Source organism: Rhodnius prolixus, unplaced genomic scaffold, assembly GCF_049639745.1.
Source record: "Rhodnius prolixus isolate KJV_2025 unplaced genomic scaffold, Rpr scaffold_9, whole genome shotgun sequence".
Taxonomy (NCBI): domain Eukaryota; kingdom Metazoa; phylum Arthropoda; class Insecta; order Hemiptera; family Reduviidae; genus Rhodnius; species Rhodnius prolixus.
The window spans coordinates 19,364,804-19,378,196 of NW_027411604.1; the positions used below are offsets into that span (position 1 = coordinate 19,364,804).

The following is a 13,393-nucleotide window of genomic DNA, read 5'->3' on the forward strand; positions in this document are numbered from 1 at the left end:
CATTTTCATAAAAAAAAATGTCCATTTTACTTAAATATTCCAGAAAATATTTTAAGAAAATCACATATTTTCCACATAATTGACGAAAATAAATGCATATTTTAATTAAATATTTGGCATTTTTAAATACATAAAAATCCGTTCCTTACTTATGAGTTTTATTTTATGCTTACTTTAGTGCCAAGTTCTATGCATTAGAATAATGAAATTACAAAAAATTTATTGCAAAAATAATAAAATACTCATAGTTCATTCATAGGAAACAATTTTTAAAAATTGCTTAAAAAGACGGTGAAAGTGTTCCAAATAGTGACTTCACTATATTGTTACAGATTGCTGAAAAAAAGACTGCACGAGTATTTAATGGAAAGATCTTAGTTTTTTCTGAAACCTAATTCATTCTTAGGATTAAAATTTCAAGATAAAGATATGGAGAATCAAAAATGAAAAGGAAAAGTATTTGAAAACAATAAATTTATTAGAATACGTCTTTTTTCTTCAAAAAATACCGGCTTACAGCTGAAATTTTCACTGTAAAAACAGGATATAGACGTAAGTAGAAAAATTTGCCAATCTGCAAGGTACGAGTTATTCAGTAAATTTGTTGACTGGTAATCAAGATAAGCACATCTACAAATACGTTTTATGATTTAGGGCTAATTAGTTATTAAAGCAATTAAGGCATTTAATATCTAGGTTTATCTATTCTGATTCTCCACTTAATTAACTATGGTTTAGTGAAGAGAATGGGAGGTAATGACATACAAGGTTAATACCTTACCAGTTGGTTGATAAGCATCAACAATTTTACTCTTGATCTCATCGGCGTCCATAAAGCAGAAGAAAAATGAAAATGTCTATTTTAAAAATTATTTCCTCACTTTAAAAGTCAATTTATTTTTCACTTCAGGAATGATGCTAGAGTAAAAATACTTTTAAGTACATCCAACCTCTTTGCTGTCCACTGAACATGATCTTGTAATAGCTAATCACAGAAATTTGCAATCAAAACCTCTCCTCATATTAATACAAGAAATGAACTATTAATTAAACTAAGTCTCAAAACATCACCTTCACTCTTCGTCTTATTACTCTTTCTCTGGTCTTCTATAACCTAATACCTCTACCATCAGTGAACGTCGCCGAATAGATCGAACGATGCTATACAACATTTAACTTCGCTTGAATTATAATGATTATGGCCTACATTGTAATTATGTAGGGGAGAGTAGGGCACATTTGAACAGAATTTACATTTTCTGTTACAGAGTGCACAGAATCGTATTATTGAACCTTTTTATTTTGTTTTCTACAACTTTCAAGTCTTCTTAACAGATCTATATCAATAAGAAGTTGGTACTTTACACACATATCTGCATTTTTTTAATTTAAAAATGTTGTGTCAAATGTTAATATCTGCCCCACTGGTGGGATAGCTTTGAACACAATATAAAATAGAAAGAAATGATAATACTTTACTCTGAATCTACTTTCTATCAGTTATTTCTCTCACTACTACATTACTTTCTCTTTTAAACCACTGAAATCTAGTTCAAAAATCAAGAATGTCTCAGTTCGGGATGTTGTACCCGAAGTGATGGGTTTAGGAAGTTTGAACCAAATATTCGGTTTGTTGCGCTTCTTAATGTAGCTTCGGACCACTTTCCCCTTCTCTGCGATTAAACAAAAAAAAAGTCACAAACTTGCAGGTCGGTAGGGCACATTGTAACTGTGATGTTGAAATGTGCCCCCTCTTCTTCCATAAAAGAAAATATAATATCCAACACTTTTTGCAAGCAAATAGACTTTTGTAAATACTAGATTTAAAAATACGAATTCCAAATGTTAATATGGACTAACAATACTTACACCTTGTCCACTACAATCTTCACAATACACTTCCAAAGCTGCAACAAAAATTTTACTTCCACCTTACAAAATAAAAACATTCCTCAATTCTGACTTTACCAAACAATGAAAACGAAGGGAAACTCTGTCAATTATACAACAGGTCTACCACAAAATATGGAGAAAATTGTCAATCATAAATGTTTTAAATATTTAGCGGGAAATTGAAACTGTTCAAATGGGCTTATCTAGAGCTTAACCTTCAGATAAAAACTTATGTAACTGTTCTATATAACAATTTCTTTCCTAATAATGATATATATTTGACAAAAACGATATATTGGGTATTAATTATTATTTTAAATTATAAGCTTATTTAGTTTTTAAAATGCTTTTAATTATTTCACTTCTCTCCAATGAAGTTTAACACAAATTTAGAGAAGTTTCCAGTAATGCAAACAATAAATTAGAAAAATAATTATATTTTAATATTGCTAAGAAGTTCTTCCCAAAATATTAAAATATGTATGTACGAATAGGTGCCACAGTAGCCGAGCGGTTAGAGGCGAGGCCTGATAAGCTAAGTTGTATTGTGGTTACTAGGTTCGATTCCCAGCTTAGGCCATTGATTTTTTTATTTAATAATGAGTACGTAAATTTAATAGTAAAGTATGTTGTTTAGTCGCCTCTACCTGCGGCAGCTAATTTGGTAATGGTATTTAAAGCCAAAATCCTTTTAAAAAATAGGTATTACTTTATAAGGGCATAAAAACTTATTTATATTTATGTTTATTTACATATGTATACATATATATAAAGAATTTATTTACAAACATAAATATAAATAAGTTTTCATGGGCCCTTGAACTGCAAAGCATACAAAACTGCTAACACTAAAAAGAAAATGATTCTCCATGTAGTGAAATATGTTTTATTTAGTTTTATTTCTGTACTTTTTAATCAATTTATACGTTTTGGCTAGCGATGCTTTTAGTAGCAGGTCGCAGCTGTGTTGGACCGTTGACGTGAAGGGGGGCAGTGAGACGGCGATATTTTGCACAGTTTGTGTGGTAGAGTGGGGAGGTTGCGTGAATGCAGAGTGGGGGTATCTTGGTATACCAGTCTTAGTTAGGACATTGGACGGTCTATAACGGGTGTCAAAATCGTGGGTGTGTGATTATTTTTTAATTTTTCTTTCATTTTCATTTTTCTCGATAGTTCAAAATATAGATATTGTTTATGTTATTTTATTTTTGTTTAAATAAATTATATTTTTGTTTTATTTAAAGTTTTTATATTTATAATTTAACTATACTAAATAAAAGTACTTGAGCAAAATTTAAATCTACAGTCAACTCAGCAATGCACCGCAGATAGGAGATAAAAGAAATTATTGCTGAATAGTTAAAAAATTATCAGTCACAAGAAGGTAAGTAATCGGCTTAAATTATCAGAATTGTCATTTTCAATTTATACTGATTACTTTATTGATTTTAACTGATTGCTTTTGCTAATACTTAAACCCGATCACAATTCACAGTTGGACTAAAGGTGTAATAAAACCTAATTAAATGAAATAAATATTTTAGGAGTTCAGTTCAGATTCTCTTAGTTCAACTTTTATATTGTTTGAATAAAACATATACTGTATATTTAGAATTGTATCCCCGTAATATTTTATTATATTTTATGCTTTTTGATAGATTCTTGATTTTTTTATTTTTTGGAAGTATAAGAAATAATGTATTGATAAATAAAAACTATAATATAATTTAACATCATATTGTACGCAAAAAAAAATATATTCAAAAAATACAAATACATAACAGGTTCAGTGTTTTGAGGGATGATAGGGGGAACGTCTGGTACCGGTTGGAGAGGAGGGAGAGTGTTAGGGCACTTGGGGGAGCACGTTTTTGACCTCAAATCCCCCTGCAAGGCTTCCACCGCAGCCTGCATCTGTAATTCACGCTTCTCTCACAACAGTTTTGCGCACGCGAGAAAAAATGCACTTAAACAAAACACACACACACATCAAAATCGTATTCTAATTTTGCAGTTTAGTTTTCTTTTACTGCACCAAATACAAAATATTGTGAACAAGCTTCCTTAAATTGAATATATTTTATTTGTTGTATGGATTATTAGGACTTATCTACCTTTTTTCTCTTAATATAAAATATTAAACTGTATATAACATTGTACAATGAGGTAAAATTTCTAGCTGATACAGATTGTATCGCATTGCTAAATTAGTTTTTCACTGATAGGATAAGGGAATTTAAATTGATTAAAATTTAACCACTTTAATGGCATTGTTCAGTATATCATCCAATTTGTTCACCCCTTCAAAACATTTGTACAATTATCAATGTTAAAACAATTATCGCGGTTAAATTGTTTCCTTTTTGTGCGCGTACGTGGGAATTTATGGTGATTGATAACTAAGTCAGGGATTTAAATAAATAATTATTTATTTTAAATAATTGTATTAAAAGTAAAATTGATTTAAATTCTCGTTTCTATTTATACTAGACATATATTTAAATACAGCTTCTTTTTTTCTTTAATGGTTTCATCTGTTTTTAAAAATTTTATTTCAAATAACGAGTTAAAATATTTGATTAACTGTGATTCCTATTATCGATCTTCAATCGATACTGTAATTCCCCCCCCCCCTCATTAAACAAAATAAGAGAAATACCTTTTTAGTTATTGGGGGATGTAAAAAAAAATATTGAAATCTACAGTTTTATCGGAGCTATAAATGTAGTTAGCGATGAAGTATTAAAAGCCTACCGCAATATTGCACATTCTCTCTCTTTAGCTCGTAGAAGGCATTCTTAAACATGCAACAGCTGGTACTTAACCTTCATTTCACCTTTTTGACTTCAATGAAAATTATTTTGATGTAACGGTTCATTTAGATTTATGTAAAAGGATTTTTTTTCTTTTGTTGACAGAGATTAGAGAAAACTGCGAAGATAAATTGAATTTTTTTTTTTTTAAATCTTTTATTGCAATTCACCACTGCAACAGTTGTTGCAACAAGCAAATGCGGTGAAAGAGAAAAGAAATAGAAGAGATCATGAGTGGAGAAGGCACCCAGTGGTGTCACTCCAGTAACGTGCTTAAGATAAGAGAAGATCACGAGGCCATCTTCTCTTCAATCTCCTTAGAGGATTACCTGGTAATGTGGAGGAAGATAGGTGTTCTATGAGAGGGTTAGGATGAGCTGCTGTAGAGGAATGAAATTTGAAGAAACGAGTGTTAGCAAGATCTGTAATGAAAGGAATTTTGAGGTCATTATGGATAGTGTGAGGTTAGATACATAGAACGGAGCGTTAAGAAGTTTTCGAAGTATTTTTGACTGTAATGCCCTGGAGGCGTAGTGAGTTGGAACGCTTAGTCGATCCCCATACTTCGACGCCGTATGACCAAATGGGTCGCAGTAACATTGGATATAAGAGTCTTTTGTTATGTAGGTTAAGTTTCGAACGTTTGTCAAGTAGTCTGGCGAGAAGTTTGTAGCGTTGGTTAGTTTCTTGTCTTTTCAGTCTAGTATGGGGATTCCATGTCAACCGTTTTGTCTAGGTGCAGTCCAAGGTAACGTACTTTGTCCACAGCTGGTATAGGAGTTTGGTTCAAGATGACAGGAGGTAGGATTTTCCAGCTGAGAGTAAATATTATAAACTTAGACTTCGTAACATTGGTTTTGATTCTCCATTTGAAAAGCCAGTCCTGTAAGTGGTTGATGTGTGTTTGTAGAGTTCGTGTAGCGATAAGGGGATCGGAATGTGAAGATAAGATAGCAGTATCGTCAGCAAATGTGGAGAGGATAGTATTTGGATGTTGAGGTATGTCTGATGTATACAAGGAGTAAAGAATAGGACCTAGGACACTGCCCTCAGGAACACCAGCTCGAGCTAGACGGATATCAGAGTCTGCTGCTCCACAGTTGACTCTGAAATATCGATCTTTGTCCTCAAATTGAATTTAATTTGTAAATATAATAATAACCAAAATACCCAAAAAAGCAATAGTCTTCCTCACTACCATTTACAACTCTATTCTCAGAACTACTTACTACCCTATACTCTGGAAATTTTCTACAGTTCGAATGATACCTAAGCCCAATAAACCGACTCAACTACCTTCTTCTTATCGACCGATAAGCCTACTGCCTTTCTTGGGCAAAATATTCGAGAGACTTCTGTTACCACGCCTCCACGAAATTATACCGGACCATCAGTTTGGTTTCAGAAGCTGCCACTCGGCGATCCAGCAAGCCCATCGTGTTGTAGACACCATCGCTTCTTAACTCGAGCGAAAACAATACTGCTCTGGAGTATTCCTCGATGTATTGCAAGCCTTCGACCGAGTCTGGCACGAAGTTCTACTGTGGAAACTCAAACGCATCCTTCCTAGCACTTATTACCTCATACTCAGCTCTTAACTCTCTGACAGATTCTTTCAAGTTCTTCAAGGCACTACTCATTCTTCCATCTATCCTGTCCTTGCTGGTGTGCCACAGGGAAGTGTCTTAGCTCCTCTACTTTACACAATCTACACTGCCGACTTACCTTCTAACCTTAATACTTCTATTTACACCTTCGCTGACGACACTGCCATTCTCTCCACACACTCTGACCCTATCCTCGCTGTACGCTCACTGCAGTCCCACCTTCACTCAATAGAACCTTGGTTAGAAAACTGGCATATAAAAATTAACCCAACTAAGTCTAAATACATAGTCTTCACACTCAAACGTGAAACTCCACCACCTGTCTTCTTACATCATACACCTATCCCACCAGCCGACCATGCTGCAAACTTGTCTTCAACTACGCTACCCTCCAATCCTCGAAGACGGCTGAGGCGCCGTTGGCCCCGTGACCAACTGGGTGACTAATGGCGGCCATCACTGCATGACCGTCATTCACGCCTGACACGCTATTTATTTACACTTATCGCATTTACTTATTGTACCCTGTAGCTCCTTTATCTTTTATTTGAAGGATTCCTCTCCTAAAAATGAATATTTTGAAAGTTCTCTTATAACTGTTTTGTTAGGTTTTTCTTGATCAGTCTCATCAGATTATTGCTTTTGGGCAAGCGAAATAATCCATCTTTACACTATCCAAAATCCTTGAAAAGTTCAAGGAACTACAGAGTAAATATATGAATATGGAATATGGTGTGGAGTCGAAGTTTATTTTTATTAAATTAGAGAGCTAGCTGTGGGGTACAACAAAAATAAATGAAAGCAAATTGTAATTAAATGTCTAGCTCCTTTTCATCCGCTAGATTTGCCCCTCCATACGGCCACAGATTGTATGAGATGCTAGAGAATCTTCTTAGACTAAATGTCTAACCAAGAATTCACATGCATATATGTAAAAGAAAGAACTAAACAGAAGGTACCAACGTCTCTTTGGACATTTCAAGACAAATTTTCAATGTTCCCCTTAGCATGGGGACTTATTTCCCACTAAATGATACTAAAATCCTATCTTGAATTGTAGAGTGAAGTCTTAGAGCAGGGGTGCCAAACTCAATTAAAGCACGGGCCAATTGGTGCTACAGGCAAGATTCAGGCGGGCCACAACACATTTACAATTTTTTTTAAATTTATAAACTGAAGTGGGGATTCATGAATGTGGATAGAATAATTAAAACACTTAGATATAGACAAAATAAAGTTTTGCTATATCTGGATTCAAAGACTGAGAACGTAAGAATGTTTTTTGAGGAATTCCTACTTCTTTTTGTCTTTTAAAACCCGAATCATTCTAGAATTCCACTTAGAGTGGCAGACATATCGCTTCTAAACGTCGCCAGAGCTGAGTTAGCGCGTTTATTCACGTCCGCAGGCCACCAGTTAAGGCATTCGGCTAGGTTTATACTCATCTTCAGTAGCTAAAGGGTTAACGAGGGAGAGAATTATGTGTACGGTACTGTCTCGATGTCCCCTAAGCGCTATTTTCTTCAAAACAATTTTTTTCTATTTTCACTTTATTTCAGAACATTGTGGGGCACAAAAAATTACCTTGGGGGTTTGGCTCCCCTGTTTTAGAGGGTTTAGACCTTTCAATTTCTACAAAATCCAATCCTTTCATGCAAAAATTCTATTCTATTGAATTGCTCCCTTAGCAATAAATATTACCTTACACCGTGAGATCCTTGTTCCTTATGATTTCGAAACTGTAGGTTTCTGCTATGCCAAGAACTATGTCACAGTCTTTTTAACTATTTAATAACCCAACTCGCTTCATTGTCAGCAAACCTTTCTTGCAAACGGGTTAATGCTGGCTTACACAAATCATGTTGGTTTAATTTCTTGCAAATATTTGCTAAAGTTGCGAAAATAATGTTTAAAAACATTAAAATGAATTAATGGAATGGTTTAGTGAGGGTTATAGAGTGAAGGTTATAGTATTTACTTAAGCAATGCTGATTCCAATTGGTACTTATTTCAACTAATAGTTTTTTTTTTTTGGGAGTTAAATGATTTCAATTGCTGAGTCTAACCGTGTTTAAAAGGATCGTGCACTTAATAGATCGTGCTTAAACTTTTAAAAAAATACTAATATCGCAGAAGTATTTACATTAAATCAGTGTGTATATCAGTTTAGCTGGAAAAATTTTGCTATAATAATATTCATCTGAAATTGATTTTAAGCTGTGCAGAACCACAGTGCTAACCTACTGTACAGCCAAAATAGGAGTCATTGTAGGAGAACTGATTATATTTCCACACTTAGATTCATTTGTGGAAACTAAACGTTGGAAGAACAGTTGCCATTTCAATCAGTGTTTCTCTATAGATTTTTATATACTACCGGTTTGAAGTGCTTATCACATTTATACAGGGTGACCAGAATTATATGCTCCACCCACTTTTTTTTTTAACGGCGGGAAATTTCGAAAAAATAAAAAACACGTATTTAATCATCTTTAGTCTAGTTTATTTTCAGTGATTGACCCATTTTTTTAAACTCCTGTATCTCGAGATACAGCATCCAACTTTTGTTTTTCAAATGGAACGTTATATTTTTTGTTGCATATTTTTATAGTATTTGAGCTCCTAAAAAATACAACAAATTTTTTTTTGAAATCGGTTAGGTTTTTCAAAAGTTATGATAATTTAAAATATGGAAAAAAAAAATTCAGTTTACTGTCAAAATTACGTTATTTTTTTTAAAGAATCTATTCAAACTGGGCACAACCAACGGATAGGCAATTCAAAACTCTGGACTCCCACGTTTAGCTTGTAGCAGCACTTATGGTGGCGAAGTCTAGATCTAGGCAGGCTAGAGTTATTCAACGTTTCCGATCATCGACTGAAGCCACGGGATTAAGGATACTGTACACTTTATTTTTTAGATATCCCCTCAAAAAATAGTCCATTTGGGTTAAGTCCAGAGATCAAGGAGGCCATTGAATGGAACAATGAGTCCTTAAGCACTTTTCATGGAAATTTCTGTCCAGGTAACCTCGAACCACTCTCGCATTATGTGCCGGGCAACCATCTTGTTGAAAATTCATATCTAGCCGACGTTGTAGAGGAACATCTTCAAGCAGAACTGGCAAAATGTCTCTTAAAAAAAACTTGGATACCTTTCACCAGTTAAGTTCTCTCTGTAGAAGTATGGGCCGATTAGTTGATTTCCTAAAACTCCACACCAAACGTTTGGAGAAAAAACAACCTGAACGTCAAATAACTCTAGCCTGCCTAGATCTTGACTTCGCCACCATAAGTGCTGCTACAAGCAAAGCGTGGGAGTCCAGAGTTTTGGCTTGTCTATCCGTTGATTGTGCCCAGTTTGAACAGATTCTTTAAAAAAAAATAACGTAATTTGGACAATAAACTGAAATTTGTTTTTCATATTTTAAATACCATAACTTTTGAAAAACCGAACCGATTTCAAAAAATGTTTTTTTGTTTTTTTAGGAGCTCAAATACTATAAAAATATGCAACAAAAAAATAAAACGTTCCATTTGAAAAAACAAAGTTGGATGCTGTATCTCGAGATACAGGGGTTTAAAAAATGGGTCAATCTCTGAAAATAAACTAGACTAAAAATGATTAAATACGTGTTTTTTATTTTTTCGAAATTTTCCGCCGTTTAAAAAAAAGTGGGTGGAGCATATAACTTTGGTCACCCTGTATATACAATTTTCAGACCTAGGCCATTTGCTTTTCGTATAACAATGATTCTACCATAGTTATGCGCTCTTTATTAGATAGAATGCTTGCAGAACGTTACTTCTATTTTGCTATTTGAGAGGCTGATATAAGAAGGCGACCTAACGTAAAATACTGTGCGATTCACGATTCACTCCTGGACTTTAAGAAGCACTTTAAAATAACCCTTCCTCCATATGTTATCTCTTTTTTGATTCAAGGGCGATCCCCCAAACCCTTGAATATTCCTTTCTTTTCAATGTTCTTAAGAAGTATTTGCTATGGGGGTGTAATGGGTAAGTCATGCTCTAGATCCCAACTTTTAAGAACTTAAAATCTAAATGATACCAATATAACCCTATCATAATGCAACAGAAGCAACATCTAATATATTTGTTTTGTTTCTTTGAAAGTTGAATTCTGGCTGAAGATATATTTACTTCTCTTTTTGTTCAGCAATTAAGGTCACCTACCCAAATTCAGGACCACACTAGCAGTATGTGTTAGACAATAATAAACATTAGTTTCAAAAGTGAAAATATACAAAACATTTAAGGAAGTATTTATATATGTATATTAAAATTGAATCTGGACCGTAGAGATTTGGCAACAAAGCTTAGTTGGCTCAAACAATGTGTAGCCACTTCTGCTCACTTACACGGTTAAATATCAACAATACGGACTAATATAATAGCATTTATAATTATCTATTCTTAGTAAAATGTATATATAATTCGTAGCTATACAGAATAATGTAAAGAAGTTTGCTTAAAAATGTTTTCTTTATATTTAAAACTTGCTGTACGTTTTGAAGGCAATTGATAATAGCGAACAATTGTATGAAAGAAATAGGGTTAACTGGTGTAGGCTTATTCTATCGAATTGCCCACATCGTATACAGTATTATTGGAAGCAATAGCTGTAAAGTTTGAGGCAGAAGGTGATTGAGGCTTTAAAAAAAGGTAGCTTTAAATAAATTCAGTCAATAATGTAATGAAATGTATGCTAGGCTTTGTTCTGGAGGCGCGATTCTCATTTTAATAATAACCATTTCTGTAAAATGAGATGGATTTATTTATTTTTTTTAAAGCTAGAACTAGGATTCATTAAATTTGAATTTAAATTTTCGACTCAGGACCTCTATAATAGTAGAGATAGAAGGAATACATAACTCTTTCTGTTCTGAGTAGAAGTTAAATGATAAAGTGGTTAAAAAAATAAACAAAAAATGAAAAAGAGGATTTTAATCTTCTAAGGGGAACCAATTAGTCAAATCTCTTAATGTTTTTGAAGTACTAAACAAATTGATATCAGAATTTAATTTAGTGCAAGCAATACTTTGATGAATTTTTAAATATTTAGGTATATTAGTAATTTTTTATTACTATAAAAGAAAAAGTTAGTTTTTTATTGTCTATTTTGTTAATTATTTTTATTCAATGTGAGATTAGGACATTTTAAGTAACAAGAAAAATATTTTTTTGTCTTTACATATATGGTAAAAACCCTAAATTTTCTCACAGTTAATATTTTTTCAATTTTTCATGTTTCATTAGCTTTCATTAAATTAAACCTTACTTTATTTGTATTTATATTGTTATTATTTTTTAATTAGAGGCGTGTCTACACTTGGAGCATTTTCTCAGTGCACGGTCGATCTTCGGGCAGTATTCCCTCGGCAATCTTCGAGCAGTGAGCTGTAAGAAGCTCTCTTGGAAGAAAAAAATCTAAAGCAGCTGGAAATCCGAACTCGGGATTTCCTCGTGGGGAATCCAGTACTCTGATCATCCTCTTTTTCCATTTTATATTATAATTCCTACCGACCAATCAGCTTATTATCATTTCTTTCCAAAATCCTTGAAAAGCAACTTCTTAAAAAGACTTTAACCTTTAGCGTCAGAACAAAATATGATTCCGGAACATCAATTCGGATTTCGGAGACATCACTCAACTTCTCACCAAGTGCTTCGCGTTGTAGACACTATTGCTACCTCCTTCGAGCGAAAACAGTATTGCCCGAGTGTTTTCCTTGAAGTTGCACAGGCGTTCGACAGGCTGTGGCACGAGTGGCTACTGTTTAAGCTGAGGGAGATTCTTCCTCATACATACTACCTTATCCTCAAATCCTACCTACAAGATCGATATTTCAGAGTGAACTGTGGAGCAGCTCGAGCTGGTGTTCCTCAGGGCAGTGTCCTAGGTCCTCTTCTTTACTCCTTATATACAGCAGATATACTTCAACATCCAAATACCATCCTTTCTACCTTTGCTTACGATACTGCAATCTTATCTCCTCATTACGATCCTCTTATCGCTACACGAGCTCTTCAAACGCACATCAACCACTTACAGGACTGGCTTATCAAATGGCGAATCAAAACTAACGTTACGAAATCAAAATATTTAGTATTTACTTTAAGACGAAAAATCCTACCTCCCATCATCTTGAACCAAATTCCTATACTAACTGTGGACAAAGTACTCTACCTTGGACTGCACCTAGACAAACGGTTGACATGGAATCCCCATACTAGACTGAAAAGACAAGAAACTAACCAAAGCTACAAACTTCTCTCCAGACTACTTGACAAACGATCTAAACTTAACCTACAAAAGAAAAGAATCTTATACCTGTTGTACCTATTTGTTCATACAGCATTGAAGTATGGGGATTGACTAAACGTTTCTATGAATTCAGACTTTACAATCAAAAATACTACGAAAACTACTTAACGCTTCATTCTGTATTTCTAACCTCACCCTTTCATTAACGACCTTACTAAAACTAGTTTCTTAAAATTTCATTCCTTTACAGCAGCTCATCCTAATCCTTTAATTGAACACTTATCTTCTTCCACATTACCAGGTAATCCACTAAGGAGATTGAAGAGAAGATAGCCCCGCGACCTACTCTCCTCATAACAGTATAGTGCATCTGTTCACGTTGATGGAGTGTCGCCACTGGGTGCCTTCTCCAATCTTCATTCAAGACATTATATTACATCACATTTGCTTGTTGTAACAACCGTTGCAGTCGCAAATTTCAATAAAAGATTAAAAAAAATTAATTATTTTTATATAGTCTAAACATGGAATGAGAATTATGTATAATTCTTTAATTGGGCAGTTTAATGTAAAATTCTATGTATAAAACAAATTATTATTAATATTTTAATTCATTTTTATTGGAATAGGTTGAAATTTATTCACTAATAAGAACAAAATTCCTGTTTTACAATATTCCCTGCGTAAAATCTGTTAATACAATGAAGGTTTTTTTTAAATTTCTGGAAACAATTTTGACTTGGCGTATTTTAAGAGAGATAGTGGGTGCAGCCATTTGGAATCCATAAAAT

General features: G+C 33.6%; 1 protein-coding gene across 11 annotated transcripts in view; it reads left to right on the forward strand.

Moving 5' to 3' along the window:
• The first annotated feature begins 2,942 nt into the window (after window positions 1-2,942).
• Window positions 2,943-13,393, forward strand: part of pHCl-1 (pH-sensitive chloride channel 1) — a 300,587-nt gene continuing 290,136 nt past the window's right edge. For 4 of the 11 annotated variants that reach the window (XM_074128597.1, XM_074128595.1, XM_074128600.1 and 1 more), the window contains exon 1: window positions 2,950-3,277. The gene's annotated coding sequence lies outside the window, so the exon portion shown is untranslated. Of the gene's footprint in view, window positions 3,278-13,393 lie in introns of all 11 variants that reach the window. The other 7 variants (XM_074128594.1, XM_074128598.1, XM_074128601.1 and 4 more) reach the window with 5 other exon arrangements.